This window comes from Gossypium arboreum, chromosome 11, assembly GCF_025698485.1.
Source record: "Gossypium arboreum isolate Shixiya-1 chromosome 11, ASM2569848v2, whole genome shotgun sequence".
NCBI lineage: Eukaryota > Viridiplantae > Streptophyta > Magnoliopsida > Malvales > Malvaceae > Gossypium > Gossypium arboreum.
This window is the reverse complement of record NC_069080.1, coordinates 12960042-12978088: the sequence shown is the minus strand read 5'-3', so window position 1 is coordinate 12978088 and position 18047 is coordinate 12960042. Positions and strand designations below refer to the sequence as shown.

Below are 18047 nucleotides of genomic sequence, written 5' to 3'. Positions count from 1 at the left end.
AGCCTATGGTAGTAATTTTTCATTATTGACTATTGAGTGCTTCAATTATTGTTCTTAAACACCTCGAGTGATTTGAGTGAATCTTTAGTGAGGATGTGAAACTCTGTGATATTCTAAATCAAAGGTAATTACTTAGATGAGGGGAAACACCTACCTTTGCATGATTAAATACTCAACTTGGAATGTTTGAAACTTTTATGTTCTTTTAGTTGAATTCTCAATGTATGATTACCTATGAATTATTTTGAGATATTATCAATAGAAATTATAAATTGAGAAGAATTTATTTTGATTATGAGTTGGGAATTTTGCTTGAGGACAAGCAAATGCTTAAGTGTGGGGGTATTTGATAAACCGTAATTTATACATATTTTTACCCCATGTTTAACGCATTTTATGGATGATTTCCCATTAGAATTGGTGAATTCAATGCTCCTAATGCTTTAATTTCATATTTTATACTTAGGAGAGCATAGGAGAGCGAAAGGAATGAGAAACAAGCCAAAACAGAGAAAATGGGCCAAAGTACAAAATCAATACGGCCTAGACCTCCTCACACGGGCAGACCACACGGCCGTGTCAATTTGGCAGGCTCGAGCACAGCCTGAAGTAATCGCACACGGGCATGTCACACGGGCATGTCCCTACCGAGCCCAAGTCGAGTCCAATTTGGAAAAGGCTAATTTTGAGGGCTCTTAGGCATTCCAAAGCCTATAAATGCACCCTAGAGGAGGAAGAAAAGAGGACACACGGGGAGGAAGGAAGGAATTACTCCAAGGAAGCAGATTGATCCATCTCAGAAGCCGGATTCATCATCAAGACTGAAGATCTCTCCTCAATTTCCCGTTCAGGAGTTTTGGGTTTTCTTTATGTTTTGTATTCTTTATTATTCTGAGATGTTTCTTATTTAGTTATGAACTAAAACCCCTAAATACCTAAGGGGAATGAAACCTAAGACGAATCTTGTTATTATTTTCTGAATTGTATGATAAATATTTAACTAGTTCTTAATTATGTGTTCTTAATTCTTGTTTTGATATCCCAGGATATCGATTCAAGATAAACTCTTATTCAGAGGAGGAATAGACCCTGTCTAAGAGAACATTTGTCATAATTAATTGGATTTGTTTGCGCGCCTAGACATAGGGTGACAAGATTTTGCAGAATTAGGGTGAAACCTAATAAGGGGATCCATAGATCGAGTTAATGCAACCTTAGGGTGTTAATTAGAGAAATGTCTCAATTATTCAACTTAGGGATTAGACGTTATTAGTCTTGAATAGGGATAATAACATAACTTAAGGATCTCTACGGAACAAGTTAAATGAATAAATCGTCCGATTCGGAGCCAGAATAACAAGTAAAGTCTAGGTGGATTTTTCCTTAGGTATTGTCTCAATCAATCGATTTTCCCAAAAGCAATTCTTTAATTCTACTTTCTGTGAGTTCTTAGTTTAGATAATTAGTTAGTTAAAACAAAACCTCTTTATTCTTAGGCTAGATAATAAAAATTCCTTTGGGTTCGACAATCCGGTCTTGCTAAAACTATACTACTGTTCGATAGGTACACTTGCCTACATCGCGATAATAGTTAGCTTCAAGAATGATTAATTATAAATATTTAAAACCTATCACGAAATAACGCGATCAGTCGTATCATCAAGAATATAAAAATAAAGCATTTAAATTAAATATAATTTAATTCTTATTAAACATACTAACTTACCTCAAACACGTAAGAAGAAAAACAACCGGTTAGTCCAATACTTTGTCTTTTTCCCGATCTAATTCCGTACATTGCATTTCTTGATCTATATAATAAAATTTAACTAATTTAAACTTCATTCTATTCAATTCAATCCAAAAATCATGTTTTGGAGAAATTACCATTTTTCCCTTATACTTTTGACTTCTTTACAATTTAGTCCCTAGGCTTGTAAAATGAAATTCATGCAATTTTCTCCCTACCCAAGCCTAGCTGAACTTTATTCTAGATTATATCAGCCCACACATTTCATTAATTCACAATTTACACCATGATATTTCACATTTTTCAATTTAACCCCTAATTAACAAATTTATCAAAACTCACTTAACAAAAGTTATTTATCTAACAAAAATAATTCATTTTCTTCCATTAAACTTCACAAAAAACTAATATAAACTCATGGTAAAACCCTAGATATTCAACCATTTTGCAAATTAGTCCTCGGGCTAGCTAGGTTAAGCTACAATGATCCCGGAAACATAAAAATCACTAAAAATGGGACAAAGTTTCACTTACATGCAAAGGAAGAGCTTGAACAAAATTTTTATCTTCTTCAATGGTGATATTCAGCTAGCACAAAGGAAATGGGAGAAAGATGATAACTTATTTCTTTTATTAATTTAACCTTTAATTACCAAATTACCTTACCTAACTTTAAAAATTTCATAAGTGCCAAGCCCATCATATCCACTAGCTCATTTAATGGTCTAATTACCACATAAGGATGTCCACTTTAAATTTCTACAGCTATTTAATACCTTTAGCTAATAGAACATAATTTTGCATGTTACGCGATTTAGTCCTTTTCATCAAATCGAACATGTAAACGTTAAAATTTATTAACGAAACTTTTATACTATAACATTATCATGCTGAAGATCACAAAATAATATTAAAATAAATTTTTTGACTTCAGATTTATGGTCTCAAAACCACTATTCCGATTTTATTGAAAAACGGGTTGCTACATAAGTTACACGAACTTATTGAGTTTGAAATACAATTCACCTTTAAACCTTTCATGCTGAATTATTCATCTTGAACATTTAGATTACCAAATCTATCTTTGGTTGATACCTTTGAATCGTCGTGCACACATACATACATACATACATATATATATATATATGTGCCACTTACCATACTTAATGTATCATTCTTAACTTTTTTTAGTTATTCCAGAACAATTAATCATAAGTACTATTCACAGGCGGATACTTACACATTTGGCGGATTTCTACACTGAGTTGAATACAATCGGTTTACCAATCAATTCATGTTTCAATTCAATACCCAACACAAGCTCATACCGACAATGAACTAATTAGATCAATAAAAAGAATTCTTCATAACTCTTGCTACAAAGCATGATAATACCCAAATTAACAAATAGCGCAAATATCATAAAATTCTGGAATTGAGACCTGATGCTATTCAGATGTGGTAGATACTAGATAACTCAAAATCTAACTCTTACATTAATGCAAACATTCTCATATCATCGTATACGGATATATTTCATAGTTACGAATTCTCCCATTTCCATACTAGTGGATTACTATAGTGGATATACAAATTTATACTTCCATTAAAACTCATTCCATTATATCATAAACTAATCAAACCAAAGTACTTTAGACTAATGATATCCTTATCATAAAGCTACTTAACATAGGATACTCAGAACATACCTAGAACCTATTATAAAGACCATACATAATTCACCACAAGGGCCAAACAAAGTACGCCACAAGGGCCAAACAAAATACGCCACTAGGGAAACATATAGAATCACGTGTTTGCAGTCCCAACAGACTTTTGCAGAAGGTACCATGAATTTCTCCCTTATGGATTTATACTTAAATTCATGTCATGATTTGCCAGTTTGATAACATATTATCGAAGGCTTCACCATGAACATTCATATCATTATATCATATTATGCCATGGGTCTCAGTCACATAGGCTTCCACACTTTCATGTCATGATCTTTCAGTCCAGTCTTCGTCCTACTAGAGGCTACACCATGAGTGTTTTCATAACATTCATTGCCATGGGTCTTAACCATATAGTCTTACACTTATTTTCATGTTATAATCTACCAGACTAGTTAGCAATATACCTGTCCTACCAGAGGCATCAAAAGAGTCATTTTATCCAGAAGTTACATAGATTTGTTCACGCATAGCTGATCGATTCATACATTCCTTATATCAAATCTTACTTGCATACTTACCAATCATTTTTTATTCATATAGTACTTCATACATAACTTTATTATACACATATAACATATTTACTATACTTCACAAACTTACTCATTACTTGAGGTTTTATCATTATATATGTGCATTTACTTGAATAATTAACATGTAGGAATCAAAACAAAGACTAAACTATTACTCACCTAAACTGTAGCTTGAAGCTCCAGACTTGGACATCCATCTCGACCCAGCAGCAACCATTACTTAAAGAATACAAATTCACCATTTAAAACCCATTTTCATACAATTTGCGAACATCTTAAACATATATAACCTCCATGAAAGATCTTGCATTTATAGTTATTGTTCCTGTCGAAACCATTTTCAAATCGAGTTTTGGAAAATGGGAATCGACTTTAAGAAAAATGAAAACGGGAGTCGCCACCAATCTTTTTAGGTGTGATTGGATCACCTTATAAAATGTTTTGTTTTAAAATCATTAGTTTTGGTCTACGAAATCAGAAAATGGGTTCGGGAGTCGGTTACGTACGAGGAAGGGTTAGCACCCTCGTAACGCCCAAAATTGGTACCTAATTGATTATCAAGTGTCTTTAATGTCGGAAATTCAAAAATTTTAAGATGCAATCCTCTTTAGAATATTTTGATTTTGAAAATTGAGATTCATTCGTATCAAAATATTGACACTAAGTTAGCCCCCCTTTTTGAAATCCCTATCTCGAAACGACAAAATGCCACATCCAATAAGTTAGGACACAACGCTTTGAAATTCCAAGACAGTTGCTCATATTTTGAAAACCTTAAAAAAAATTAGAAGGGTACTTGACTATTCGAACTCCACGAGAAAAGTTGCAACCCAATAAGTTAGGGCACTACTTTTTCGAAGCTTCCAAACACCTAGCATTGCCTTTTTATTTTGAAAACTTTGAAGTCTCGCTTTTAAAACGATGCATGAAGGAGCACATTAACATAATAAAACATAACATACAAGATAACATATTATAGAAATAGGTAAATAAAAGCATAATAACAATAACATAAATGTCATACATTAATTAATATATATATATATATAAGAAATATAAAATATGGAAAATTTTAAATAAGTAAAATATACATAAAAAACAACATATATTAAAGAAGAATAGATAAAATATATAAACATATAATTCAACATATATTTAAACATATTAATAAACGAGAAAATGATGCATGATGTATGATTGTATAAAAACAAAACAAGACAAACAAATACAATAATATATAATAATAATAATAATAATAATAATAATAATAATAATAATAATAATATAGTAACATATGTTATCAAACAATCAACACTTTATAAAATCATGAAAATAGCATTTAATACATGGACAATTTATAATATAAAAAATATAAAAAGGTTTAATAAAATAAAGTGAGTAATTTGGATATATGTGTATATAATTAAAATACAATTTAGAAATGGGTGATAATAATATATTATAGATAAACTTTAATTTTAAGATAAAATAATAAAAAATATGATATTGTATTATATCAAATAATATAAACATTTAATAATACATAAAAATATAATATTTAATAGTGAATTTTAAAATAGATAATATATGATAGTATATAAAATAATAATAAATGAAATAATTTATAATATATAATATAAAAATGTAAGTTTTAAAATAATGTATAATATAAATAAATAAATATATAAGATATATAAGTTAAAATATAATATATAATAATAATTTACAAATTTTGAAAATATAAATAATATAATAAATAATATATATAATAAATTAAAAATAAGTTTAAAAGTATATAAAAAAGGGGTGAGATTAAAAAAGGTTGAGAAACTAAGATAGATGAAGAATAAAATAAGAACAAACCAGAGAGAGTAAGAACGCAAGAGGGAGAGAAATTTGAGTGAATGCTCTCAAGAATTCTTATTGCTTCCCAAAACTCAAGTGATTTACAATGAAGGGAGAGGCCTCTATTTATAGTTGAGCCTCCCCAAATCCAACGGTACAGATCAATTACATCAACGGTTAAGATTAAAGGATATCTACAAATTAAATCTCCAAGATTACAAAATCATATCTTCTAAGATTGTATATCATATCTAAGATTGCAATCATATCTAAGATTGTATCATACCTAAGATTGCAATCATATTTAAGATTGTATCATATCTAAGATTGCAATCATATTTAAGATTGTATCATATCTAAGATTACATATCATTGAAGATTATATTTCCATATGAGTCAAGCTTGTAGATGGACCTTAAATCTTTTCAAGTAATGGGCCATTCCGATCGGGCCAAATTATATTTGTAATTCTGGACTGAACTTGGACTTCGTTTTTTTTTGGGTTTATTATTTTAAATACTGAAATGGGCCGGGCAAAATTGAGTGTCTACAGTTCCTATAGCTCTTAACATATTTACTTCTTTAAAAACTTAACATGTAGAGCTATAATACTTACCAGGAGGTAGAACAACCACTGATTAAATCAAGAACTTTAGCTTCCAGCTTAATGAGGAAGAGATAATATTTAGATTTTAGAAAAAAAAACTATAACAACTTAGTTTTTAATTAGGACTTTTTAATTAGGACTCATGAAAGGGACTTATATAGTAAAATACCCTTAGTTTTTAAGATGAATGATTGAGGAATTGAAATTACGTATATTTATATTAAAACATTAGTTAAAATTTGATTATAAAATGAATTTTAGTAATTACAAGAAAAAGATGGTAATGGAATGGAAGAGAAAAAAATGATATTCCCTTTTCATCTTCATCAATCGAAGGAAGGCAACATTAGTTTTCAACATATAGTTTCTTCATTTTCTCTTAGTCTTATGAGAGGGAAAGGAGAGCCACGGCTTGCATGTTACCGCAAACCTAAAATTTCACTTATTTTAATGGTAGATTCTATAACCCTTATGGTTTGTATTTCTAAAACTCGAATTTTTTTCAATTGATGCATTTACGAACTACGCTGCATGTTAATAACAAAAGGTAAGTTGGAAAAAATAGAACGAGTTGAATTGAATCTATTTGAATTAGTAGTTGGTGATAAGGATTAAATTAAGTAGTTTTGAAAATATGATATAATATTACAATTATGCAATTGAATTCAATTGTGATGAGTTATACTATTACATATGTGAATTGATGATTGGTTGATGAATTTATGTTGTTGATTTGAGAAATTGACTATTATAAATTGAGATGAAAAAGGATATAAAAGTTTGATGATTCACTGAATGTGAAATAGTAGTGAAATGCTACATATTAGTACTTTTGTTTGTTTGGTCAATAAAAGCTATAAAGAAGTGGGAATTACATGTTAATTTGCATATCATCCATTACTTCTAACTTATGCATTTGAATGTACTACCTTATGATTTAGTGTTCGGATTATAGAAAATACCACTGATTTTACTCCACGTACGATTTTGTTTTCTATGCGTAGGTTAGGTACTTTACGTTTTGATCATCGAATAAACATCCAATAGTAATCCCGAACTCAAGCATTGGTGATGTGTTCATTTTGGTCTTGGGATGTACCTAGGGTGTATTATGGCTATAATGATCTTTTTTTATTTTGTGGTAATTGGAGACTATTTATATAATGTTTAAGTATGTGATGAGAAAGGTTATGTTGTTAATGTCTTGCTAAAATAATAAGGTTTATGAGATTCATGGTATAAATGTTGATATGATATTATGTTAGGTGATGTGGTTAATTGGTATTTAGTTGAAAGTGATGAATAATATGTTATTGTTGATCTTGTATCGAATGGTAAGTTTGGTGTATGATTTGTGATTGAAGTTCATTAGGTATTAAAAATGGTATAATAGCATATGTTTGGTTGAACTTGTTGAGGTGCCTTGAATGCATATTGGTTAGGTATTAGGTTAATTATTAAAATGATATTTTTGGTATGTTGGAATTGAATAGGTAACTCTTAAATTGATGATTTTTATGTTTATAATTGTGTTTATGAGATACCATTTGAGCTTAGGTGATTTTAGGCTTAGGTATCGATATTTTGGCAATTGGTATTGTAACAGCCTAATTTTCAGTGGTGTCGAAACAGTGATTCGAGATCACTAAATCCAACAAATGAGTAGGAAATATTATTAATTTAGTGAGTATAAGTTAAATGTGAAGTTAGGAAAAATTTTAAAATAGTGAAATGTACAAAAAATATATATATTAAAATAATTAGAATTGAAAACGAGGTATCGAGACCTCGGGAATTTTAAATCGAGCCATAAATATTTTTATAAATATTTATGGAGTGTTAATAAGTTAGTATTAAATTTTCGTCAAGAAATTTTAAAGGACTGATAGCTAATTGAACAAAAAAGACTAAATTGTATCAAATGCAAAATTCTGGAAAATGATTAAATAGCTTAAATGATAAAAGAAAGAGGGTTTAAAAGGCAAATAGACCCAAGGTCTATTTGGGCTGGACGGAAAGAGCATGAAATCACCAAGAAAATAAGGGAAAAATTGGAAAATTGCAAAATTTACTTAATAAAGCTAGGACTAAAGTGGAATTATCTAGATTTCTCTTTATTTTTCTGCATTCTCATCAACAAAAACACCATGGAAGAGTTCCCTTAAGCTGGTTTTTCATATTTTTACTGCAAGTAAGTTCAATTCTTGATTATTTCTTGAAATTTTTGTGTTTTTGTGACTTTTACAACTAGGTCCATTTGTTGAACTCATTAGTTCTTGATTCTATGAAAGAAATTGAAAGTTTCTATGAATATGTGCTGGAAGCATATGATGATTTGATATAGAATTAGAGCTTTAAATTGTTTATATGCTGATTTTATTGAAAGAATTGAATAGAAAGTGAATGTTTGGGACCTAAATTGTAAACGAGTTTGAAGTTAGAGTTTTATGTGGAAATTCTGAATTTCAATAGTTATGAAATAACTTATAATGTCTAGGAAAAGTGTTAATTGATAAAATTAGTTTAATTGAGGGGTTAATTAAGTAAGGACTGAATTGTATGAACTATGAAATTTGGGGCAAAATGAAAATCAACATTTTGCACTAAAACAGTTTTGGACAGCAGCAATAGTCTAACTTTGAAAAATCTCCAAAAATTGTAGAAATCTAATTAGAGGATGAATAAAATATGAAATTAAATTTTATCGAGTCTAGTTTCTTATAGAAGAAACAATGTAAGCAATGGAACTGTAAATCATGAGATATAATAAGTTTTATGAGATAATGTGAGAATGATTTCGGGTTCCCCTGTTCTGACTTTGGAAAATCATCAAAAATTGGAGAAAAATAATTAAGGGATTAAATTTATATTTTTAAAATCCTTAAAGAGTCTACTTTCAATAGAAATAAGCGAGAACATCATCCGAATCTCGTACGATGAGATAATTAATTCTTAGTGAAGAAGGGTCGGAACTGTCAGACAGCAGAACAGGGGCAACTTTAAAGAATAAACTGTACTTATTGGCTAAACCAAAAATTCTGAAAATTTTATGGTAATAAAATAAGTATGTCTAGTTTCAAGAAAACTTAATGGATCTTAATTTCGAGTTCTGTAGCTTAAGATATGAATAATTTAGTGACTATAACGCAAATGGATAATTTTGAATATACATAAGTAAATAGTGAAATTATTGATAATGTTACTTGTTGCATGTTATATAAATTAAGGATGTGGAATGGAGAGGAGGAGGAAAATATGTATGAATATTCAGCTAGCATGGCTAATTTGTATGTTTTAGGCTCATGGACTAAATTGAATAAAAGTAAAATTTTATGGGAAATTTTGTAAAAAATGTTAGAAATAACCAATTTGTATGAAATGGATTATTTTATTATTTAAATTACAAAATTGAATGAAATTATTAATTTAGCTCAAGATCGGGAAAAAACATGTTTTAAGGATTAAATTGAAATGTGTTGAAATTATGGAAAATTCTGACATTTTATAGAATTCATAGGTTGTTATCAATTTGTGTGAGAATAACGGCTGGAAATAAGGATTAAATTGTAATTATTTTATTTTATTTTAACCTAAGGATGAAATCGTCATTAATTAAAAGTTTAGGGGTAAAATGATAATTTTGTTTATAGCATTAGTTGAATGTATTATAACATGAAATAAATGAAAACAACGATCAAATCTCTTTATAAAGATTCGGATGACTTGAATACGAGACTTAAACGTGGAAAAGAAAAGATATTGGATTAATGAAATATCTGATAAATGAATCGGTAACTCCAGTAATGCTCCGTAACTCTATTCCGGTGACGGATTCGGGTTAGGGGCGTTACAGGTATAGATACTTGACCATATGAACAATTTTAGAACAAACAAAATCATTATTTGGTATTGGGACCAAATAAAGTACCAATATGGTATAGATACCAAGCAATTAAATATCGATACCAACTTTGAAATTTTAAAATTTTACAATTCAACCCTATTTCAAGCCTGGATTTCACAGTTAGGTTCATATGGATTGCAAATTATCATTATTTTAATTAGATGTGAATTGATGATATTTAATTTAGTTTTTGGATCATAAATTGGATGAAATTTTTTTTATTTTTGTCCGTAGCATCTTATTACTCGGGTTCGATGACCGAAGCAGGTAATGGGTGTTACAGAAACAGAGAATAATATTGAAGGAAGAAGAAACTCCCTCACAAACGTTTCTCACCCATATATATATATAACCAACTTCTCTTCTTGGAACTTAACAAGTGTCAAAATTATCCAGAATTTGTCCTTCTTAATGATCTACATATTCCGAGAGAAACATAAATGAGCATACTATATGATTGATATTTGACTAGACAGTCTAGATGGCTCTTAACCAGTTCACATTACGAACCAAACCAACATAATGCTTAAACAAACTAGGTATACTATGCATACGAAGGTAACTCACCCAACTTATACTTCACTAGATATACCTTTCTCTTAGATAACAGAATAAGAATAACATAAAGCCTTTATTGTAGCACCCCAAACCCGGCCCAGAAGTTATGGCCGGATCCGGCATGCCACATCAAAACGTTAAAAAAATTCCATTCTAAGTCCGAAAAATCGTACTTGATGTTCAAAAGATTAATTCATTAAGGGTTAAAGTGAATGGAAGTCATGCACCGTAGGAAACCGGAAAAGAGGTGGTGAGTCCATCGGATTGCTATACCAAGCTCCTTCGGATCCAATCCTAGACATGCATACTGCCATTGCCACACCTTAATGTCATGGATATTTCTAGGAAACCGGTTCGATTAAGTCATTTTTAGGAAAAGTGATTAATTTTGGAAAATACTTTCATTGCGGAAGCTTTGCTTGTTGTCGTGTTATTTTGAAATCAACTGTTGTTTTTGAAAACGCGCCCTAAAGCTATCCAATTTCAACAGTTAAAATAAGTATTACCTATCTTAGTAATACATATTAAAAACCACCAAAAATAAACAAGCGGCCTTATTACATTTAAAAGCCCAAAACCTCAAACGTAATTAAAAGGATGTCCAGTTCACCAGAAGAAAATCAAACTTTCGAGCGGGTGGCCACTCAAATTCCCTCACGACTCCAAGCCCACTATGGTTGGGGATTTCTGCGTGGATGAAAATAAAAGGGTGAGTTTGGGGAAACTCAGTGTGTAAGGAAAACCCATTCAAAGCCCAAGTCACTCAAGCCTATTGGGCCTAAGCCCATTCAGTAATGATGGTATCTGGGCCGAGCCCTTTTCGATTACAATAAACCGAGCCTTAGCCCTTATTCAGACAACAGTATGGCCCATAGGCCCATTTCAAAATACATGCAACATCAATAAACATATGCAAGCCCATTTGGGGAGACTACTTAACCCACCAACCACTACACTCCACCCGTACCAGCCATACACTCCATGTGGGGAATAGCTCAACCCACCCAAATTTAACACTCCACAGCTTCTTGAGATTGTCGCTCGATTATCAAGAATTGAGGCAAAGCCTCCAATCGTGGACAAGCCACTTTCAGTACTTCCTCCGTCAATATCCCATCCATGCATTAGATAATAAGAACATGGCATGCAAGAAAATAACAACGATCAAACATGCATTTAAGTCAATTTAACCCTAGGGGTATTTCGGTAATTTATCTCCTAGGAGTAAAACTGTAAATTTTTCACTTTTAAAGGTATTTCAAGAATTTATCTATTTTAGGGTTTTTCATGCATATTCTTACTTTTCACGTACTAACGTAATCACGTCGAGAGTTCTTACCGAATTGGATGAATCACGTACCGAGAGTTCTTACCGAATTGGGCCCGTTGGCCCATCATTCCAATTTTGGCCCATTAAGCCCAAAAATATCGAGGGTACAGAAATCATACACTTTGCAGTCCAAATTTTGCAGCTTACCAAAAACATTAATCGATTTACCTTACGAGCATTCGCACACTCGTAAATCTACAAAATACCAGTTTTCGGCATTTCGGCTTTTCGACTTTTGCCGATCCAGACTAAGAAAGAGGGTGTTAGTTACACACCTGTTTGCGACGATATGCTGACGAGATCCACACACGAACCGCCTACAAATGGATTACTAACACGTTAATCTAACTATTCAAATACAAACTACGTATTAACCCCTTACAATATTCGGCCAACCACACCTACAGATCATAGTAAGCTTATAAGAAATCAAAAAGCAACTCATTAACAAATTTTTGTCAATGTTTACCACATAATCATAATTTCACTGCAAGCTGTCTTCCTGAGCAACAGTCACTAAATTATTTATAACTGGAGCTACGAAACTCCAAATCAAGTTCCGTTAATTTTCCTTGAAAATAGACTCATATATCTTCTATACATAAAATTTTCAGAATTTTTGGTTTGGCCAATCAATACCAGATTTTTCTCAAAGTTTCGCATGTTTCACTGTTTGACTAATCTGACCACTCTTCATTACGAATCAAATTTCTCATTCTACAGAATTCAAAATATATTCTAGTTTATTCCATTTGAAACTAGACTCATTAAGCTTTAATTACATAATTTATGCAGCTTCTAACTCATCTCCCACAATTTATGGTGATTTTCCAAAGTGACATTACTGCTGCTGTCCCAAGCAGATTTATTACCAAATCACTCTTTCACACATAACTTGCATGCTTGTTATTTAAACATGTATATCACCAATCAATCATCACATATCTATGATTTTACTTAAGTATAATCTCCATTTCATCATTTTAAAGTACAACATGTTAGCCGATTTTTCCCTTTAGCATCTAAGGCACATGCATGTTCATTTGTTTGGCTCAACTTCACCTATCTTCCATTTTTCATCAAAAGAACATGAAACAACAACCATTTCCTTCATTTTAATTCATGACTAAATGCTCACAACACAACTAAAAATCAAAATATACTTCAAGAGTTAAGGTAGAATCAAGAAGAACTCATGAACCTCAAAATAGAAGCAAGGTACCAAGAACTTACCTTCAATTTTCCTCCTCCTAATGACCGAATACTCAAGAGCTTTCTCCTCTCCTTTCTCTTCTCTAACTTTCAGCTATGATGAACAAAGATGGACAAAACTTTGTTCTTTTCACCCCTTTTTCTTTTAATAAAACTTCATATTTCATCCATTTAATTCTTTAATACAAAAGACATGGTATTCTTATCATGAAACATTTACCTAACCCATTATCATGAAACATTTACCTAACCCATTATCATGGAACATTTACCTAACCTATTATCATGAAACATTTACCTAACCCATTATCATGGAACATTTACCTAACCTATTATCAATTTGTATCAATTTGTACCATAAATTATGGATATCAAGTGTACATTTTGTCTACAACAACATGATGGTTGGCCACTTCATGTAAAATGGGAGGTTTGTCATGCAAATCCTCCTATTTTGCACTCCTATTTATTTGGCCACTTCAATTTAGCCTATAGCATTTTCAAACATTTTCACATAGGTCCTATTTCATCATTTCACCCCCTTTTTCTTATGGAACAAAAATTAACTAAAATTGTCGGGTTCTATCTTAAGCTTGGGCTTTCTAGAGGCCCACTAACATAATTAAACCTATGCCAACATTCACAGGATTCCCGAAAATTGGGGCGTTACAACTCTACCCTCCTTAAAGAAATTTCGTCCTCGAAATTTACCTAATCCAAACAGATGAGGGTATTGCTGTTGCATCGTCTCTTCTGGCTCCCAAACTCAGAAGTTTCCCCTTCCTTAACTTGTTGAAAACGAGTGACCAAAGACTCATCGTTCAACTGTTTTTCCTTAATCTGATCCAACTAGGTTGGCCTCACTTGCAACTCAGCCAACAGGCTTCCATTATCATCTGACTCAGACGAGCAAACATTGCTCTCGGATCGAATCTGATTCTACGACTTAGAGCATCGGCTACCACATTAGCCTTGCACGGTGATACTCGATCGAGCAGTCATAATCCTTAAGCAATTCAATCCATCTCCTTTGCCTAAGGTTCAGCTCCTTCGAGTCAAAAATACTTAAGACTCTTATGGTCGTGTATATAATACACCTTTCTCCGTAAAAGTAATGTCTTCAAATCTTAAGTGCAAATATCATCGCTGCCAACTCTAAATCATGAGTCAAATAGTTTCCCTCATGAGGCTTAAGCTATCGTGATGCATATGCAACCACCTTACCCTCTTGCATTAACACGCAGCCCAAACCCACGTGTGATGCGTCCACCGCACACATAAAATCATTCCCGCACTCGGTGAATTAACACAGGTGCTTCAGTCAGAACTTTCTTCAACTTCTCAAAAGCTTCTTGCTGCTTCTTAGTCTATACAAATGGTACTCCTTTCCTTATGAGTTTTGTCAGAGGTGCTGCCATCACAGAAAAATCTTCTACAAACCTTCTGTAGTATCCTGCCACTCCTAGGAAACTCCGTATTTCCGACACCGTCCTAGGTGGCTTCCACTCCAAAATTGCTTTAATCTTCGAGGTCCACCTTAATCCTTCTACAGAGACCACATGTCCTAAGAAGGTTACCTCCTTCAACCAAAATTCACACTTGTGAACTTCGCAAAGAGTTCCTTCTCCTTAATACTTACAAAGACTATACGGAGATGCTCATCATGTTTCGTTTCATTTCAGAATATACCAAGATATCGTCAATAAAGACGACTACGAACTGATCTAAAAATGGTTGGAACACATGATTCATCAGATCCATAAACGCTGCAGGAGCGTTCATTAGTCCAAATGGCATAACCAGAAACTCGTAATGACCATACCGAGTCCTGAATGCTATCTTATGGATATCTGCCTCCTTGACCCTTAACTGATGATATCCAGATCGAAGGTCGATATTGGAAAATACAGAAGATCCTCTAAGCTGGTCAAACAGATCGTCAATCCTTGGCAGTGGATACATATTCTTAATTGTCAGTTTGTTCAACTGGCGATAATCAATACACATCCGCATCGTACCACCCTTCTTTGTCACGAATAGCACTGGTGCTCCCCATGGAGACACGCTTGGCCTAATGAAGCCCCTATCCAACAACTCTTGAATTTGTGCCTTTAGCTCCACCAACTCCTTCGGTGCCATTCTATACGGTGCGATAGACACAGGTACCGTTTCAGGCAATAAATCGATTCTAAACTCCACTTCTCGGTTCGGAGGCAATCCTGGAAACTCCTCCGGAAAAACATCTTGGAACTCATTTACAGTCCTAACCTTATCCACTGTCAGTCCCTCCTCTTCCAACTGACTTACGAATGCCAATTAGGCCTCACAACCTTTTCGAATCAACTTTTCGGCTCTTAATGCCGACACTACATTGGACAAATAATACATTCTCTCACCTATCACCATAACCTCCTCATCCTTTGTAGTTCTTAGCACTATTCATTTAGCAGCACAATCCAGAGTCGCCTTATGCTTAACAAGCCAATCCATTCCCAGAATGAGGTCAAACTCTCCGAACGGTAACTCCATCAGATCTCCAGGAAAAACCCTTGCCTTGAGTTTCTAAGGGTACATTCCTATACAGTTTGTCTACCCTAACCGAGTGACCCAAGGGACTTAGTACAGATACCCCACTCACAATCTCCTCAGAGCAGTCCAAGTCGTCCATAATCCGCTTCGTGGCCTCCAACCAATATTCCGCCACATTCGGGCTATACCGACACGCCTTAAAGATCTCAATTCCGTTAGTCCCGAAGTCATTCAGAAATAGATCCCTGAATTTCGTTGCCCGAACTTGCTCTGGCAACCCTTTTCAGAACACGAAGCATTGCCTGTGACAGGGCATCATCCTCGGCGACCCTATCATACGGCCCATTCTCATTTGTCGGTGGTGGTCGTACTACTCCAGTGGGTATGTGTTCAGAAGACGAAGATCCAGCTTGAGTACTACCTCGTCCTCGACCACGGTCTTTTCCCTGAGTAGCTCTCGTACTCATATCGATTTATCTTGATTACGAATTTTTATGCATCAATTCAATATTCCAGTGTTTATTACAGATGTTTTATGAATCGACAAGAGTTCGAGTTTGTTTTCGCAGAATCAAGTCTAGCTACAATTTCATCTCTTATCGATTTTCCTATGGTTTCAGTATCATCCTATCTAGAGTATCCTAGTAGGGTTTCAATCTGCAGATAAGTCGAAAAATATTCGTAAGAGTTCGATAATACTTACGAGCTTGGTGGAGATTGAATGCCACCATCTAAATATCTAAATTTTGAAAATCGCGTTTTTCATAATCTTTATAAAATTTTCGCTTTCAAAATCTTTGTTTTGTAAACCCATTCCACACCGAGTTGTTGCAACCTAGGCTCGATACCACTAAATGTAGCACCCCAAACCCGCCCGAAGTTATGGCCGGATCCGTATGCCACATCAAAACGTTAAAAAATTCCATTCTAAGTCCGAAAATCGTACTTGATGTTCAAAAGATTAATTCATTAAGGGTTAAAGTGAATGGAAGTGTGCACCAGGTAGGAAACCGGAAAAGAGGTGGTGAGTCCATCGGACTGCTTAAGTACCAAGCTCCCTTCGGATCCAATCCTAGACATACATACTGCCATTGCCACACCTTAATGTCATGGATATTTCTAGGAAACCGGTTCGATTAAGTCATTTTTAGGAAAAGTGATTAATTTTGGAAAATACTTTCATTGCGGAAGCTTTGCTTGTTGTCGTGTTATTTTGAAATCAACTGTTGTTTTTGAAAACGCGCCTAAAGCTATCCAATTTCAACAGCTTAAAATAAGTATTACCTATCTTAGTAATACATATTAAAACCACCAAAAATAAACAAGCGGCCTTATTACATTTAAAAGCCCAAAACCTCAAACGTAATTAAAAGGATGTCCAGTTCACCGTAAGAAAATCAAACTTTCGAACGGATGGCCACTCAATTCCCTCACGACTCCAAGCCCACTATGGTTGGGGATTTCTGCGTGGATGAAAATAAAAGGGTGAGTTTGGGGAAACTCAGTGTAAGGAAAACCCATTCAAAGCCCAAGTCACTCAAGCCTATTGGGCCTAAGCCCATTCAGTAATAAGTGGTATGGGCGAGCCCTTTCAGATTACAATAAACCGAGCCTTAGCCCCTTATTCAGACAACAAGATGGCCCATAGGCCCATTTCAAAATACATGCAACATCAAGAAACATATGCAAGCCCATTTGGGAGACTACTTAACCCACCAACCACTACACTCCACCCGTACCAGCCATACACTCCATGTGGGGAATAGCTCAACCCACCCAAATTAACACTCCACAGATTCTTGAGATTGTTTGCTCGATTATCAATAATTGAGGCAAAGCCTCCAGTACGTGGACAAGCCACTTTCAGTACTTCCTCCGTCAATATCCCAGTCCCATGCATTAGATAATAAGAACATGGCATGCAGTAAATAACAACAGTCAAACATGCATTTAAGTCAATTTAACCCTAGGGGTATTTCGGTAATTTATCTCCTAGGAGTAAAACTGTAAATTTTTCACTTTTAAAGGTATTTCAGTAATTTATCT

The 18047-nt window shown here is 33.4% G+C and overlaps 1 long non-coding RNA gene across 1 annotated transcript in view; it reads right to left on the bottom strand.

The window, feature by feature from the left end:
- LOC128284028 (uncharacterized) overlaps positions 1–13701 on the bottom strand; it is a 48683-nt gene extending 34982 nt beyond the window's left edge. The window contains exons 1-2 of the long non-coding RNA XR_008274325.1: positions 13494–13701; positions 12304–12577 (exon numbers count right to left, since the gene is read on the bottom strand). This is a non-coding gene — a long non-coding RNA (uncharacterized LOC128284028). The remainder of the gene's footprint in view (positions 1–12303; positions 12578–13493) is intronic.
- Between the last annotated feature and the right edge of the window lie 4346 nt (positions 13702–18047).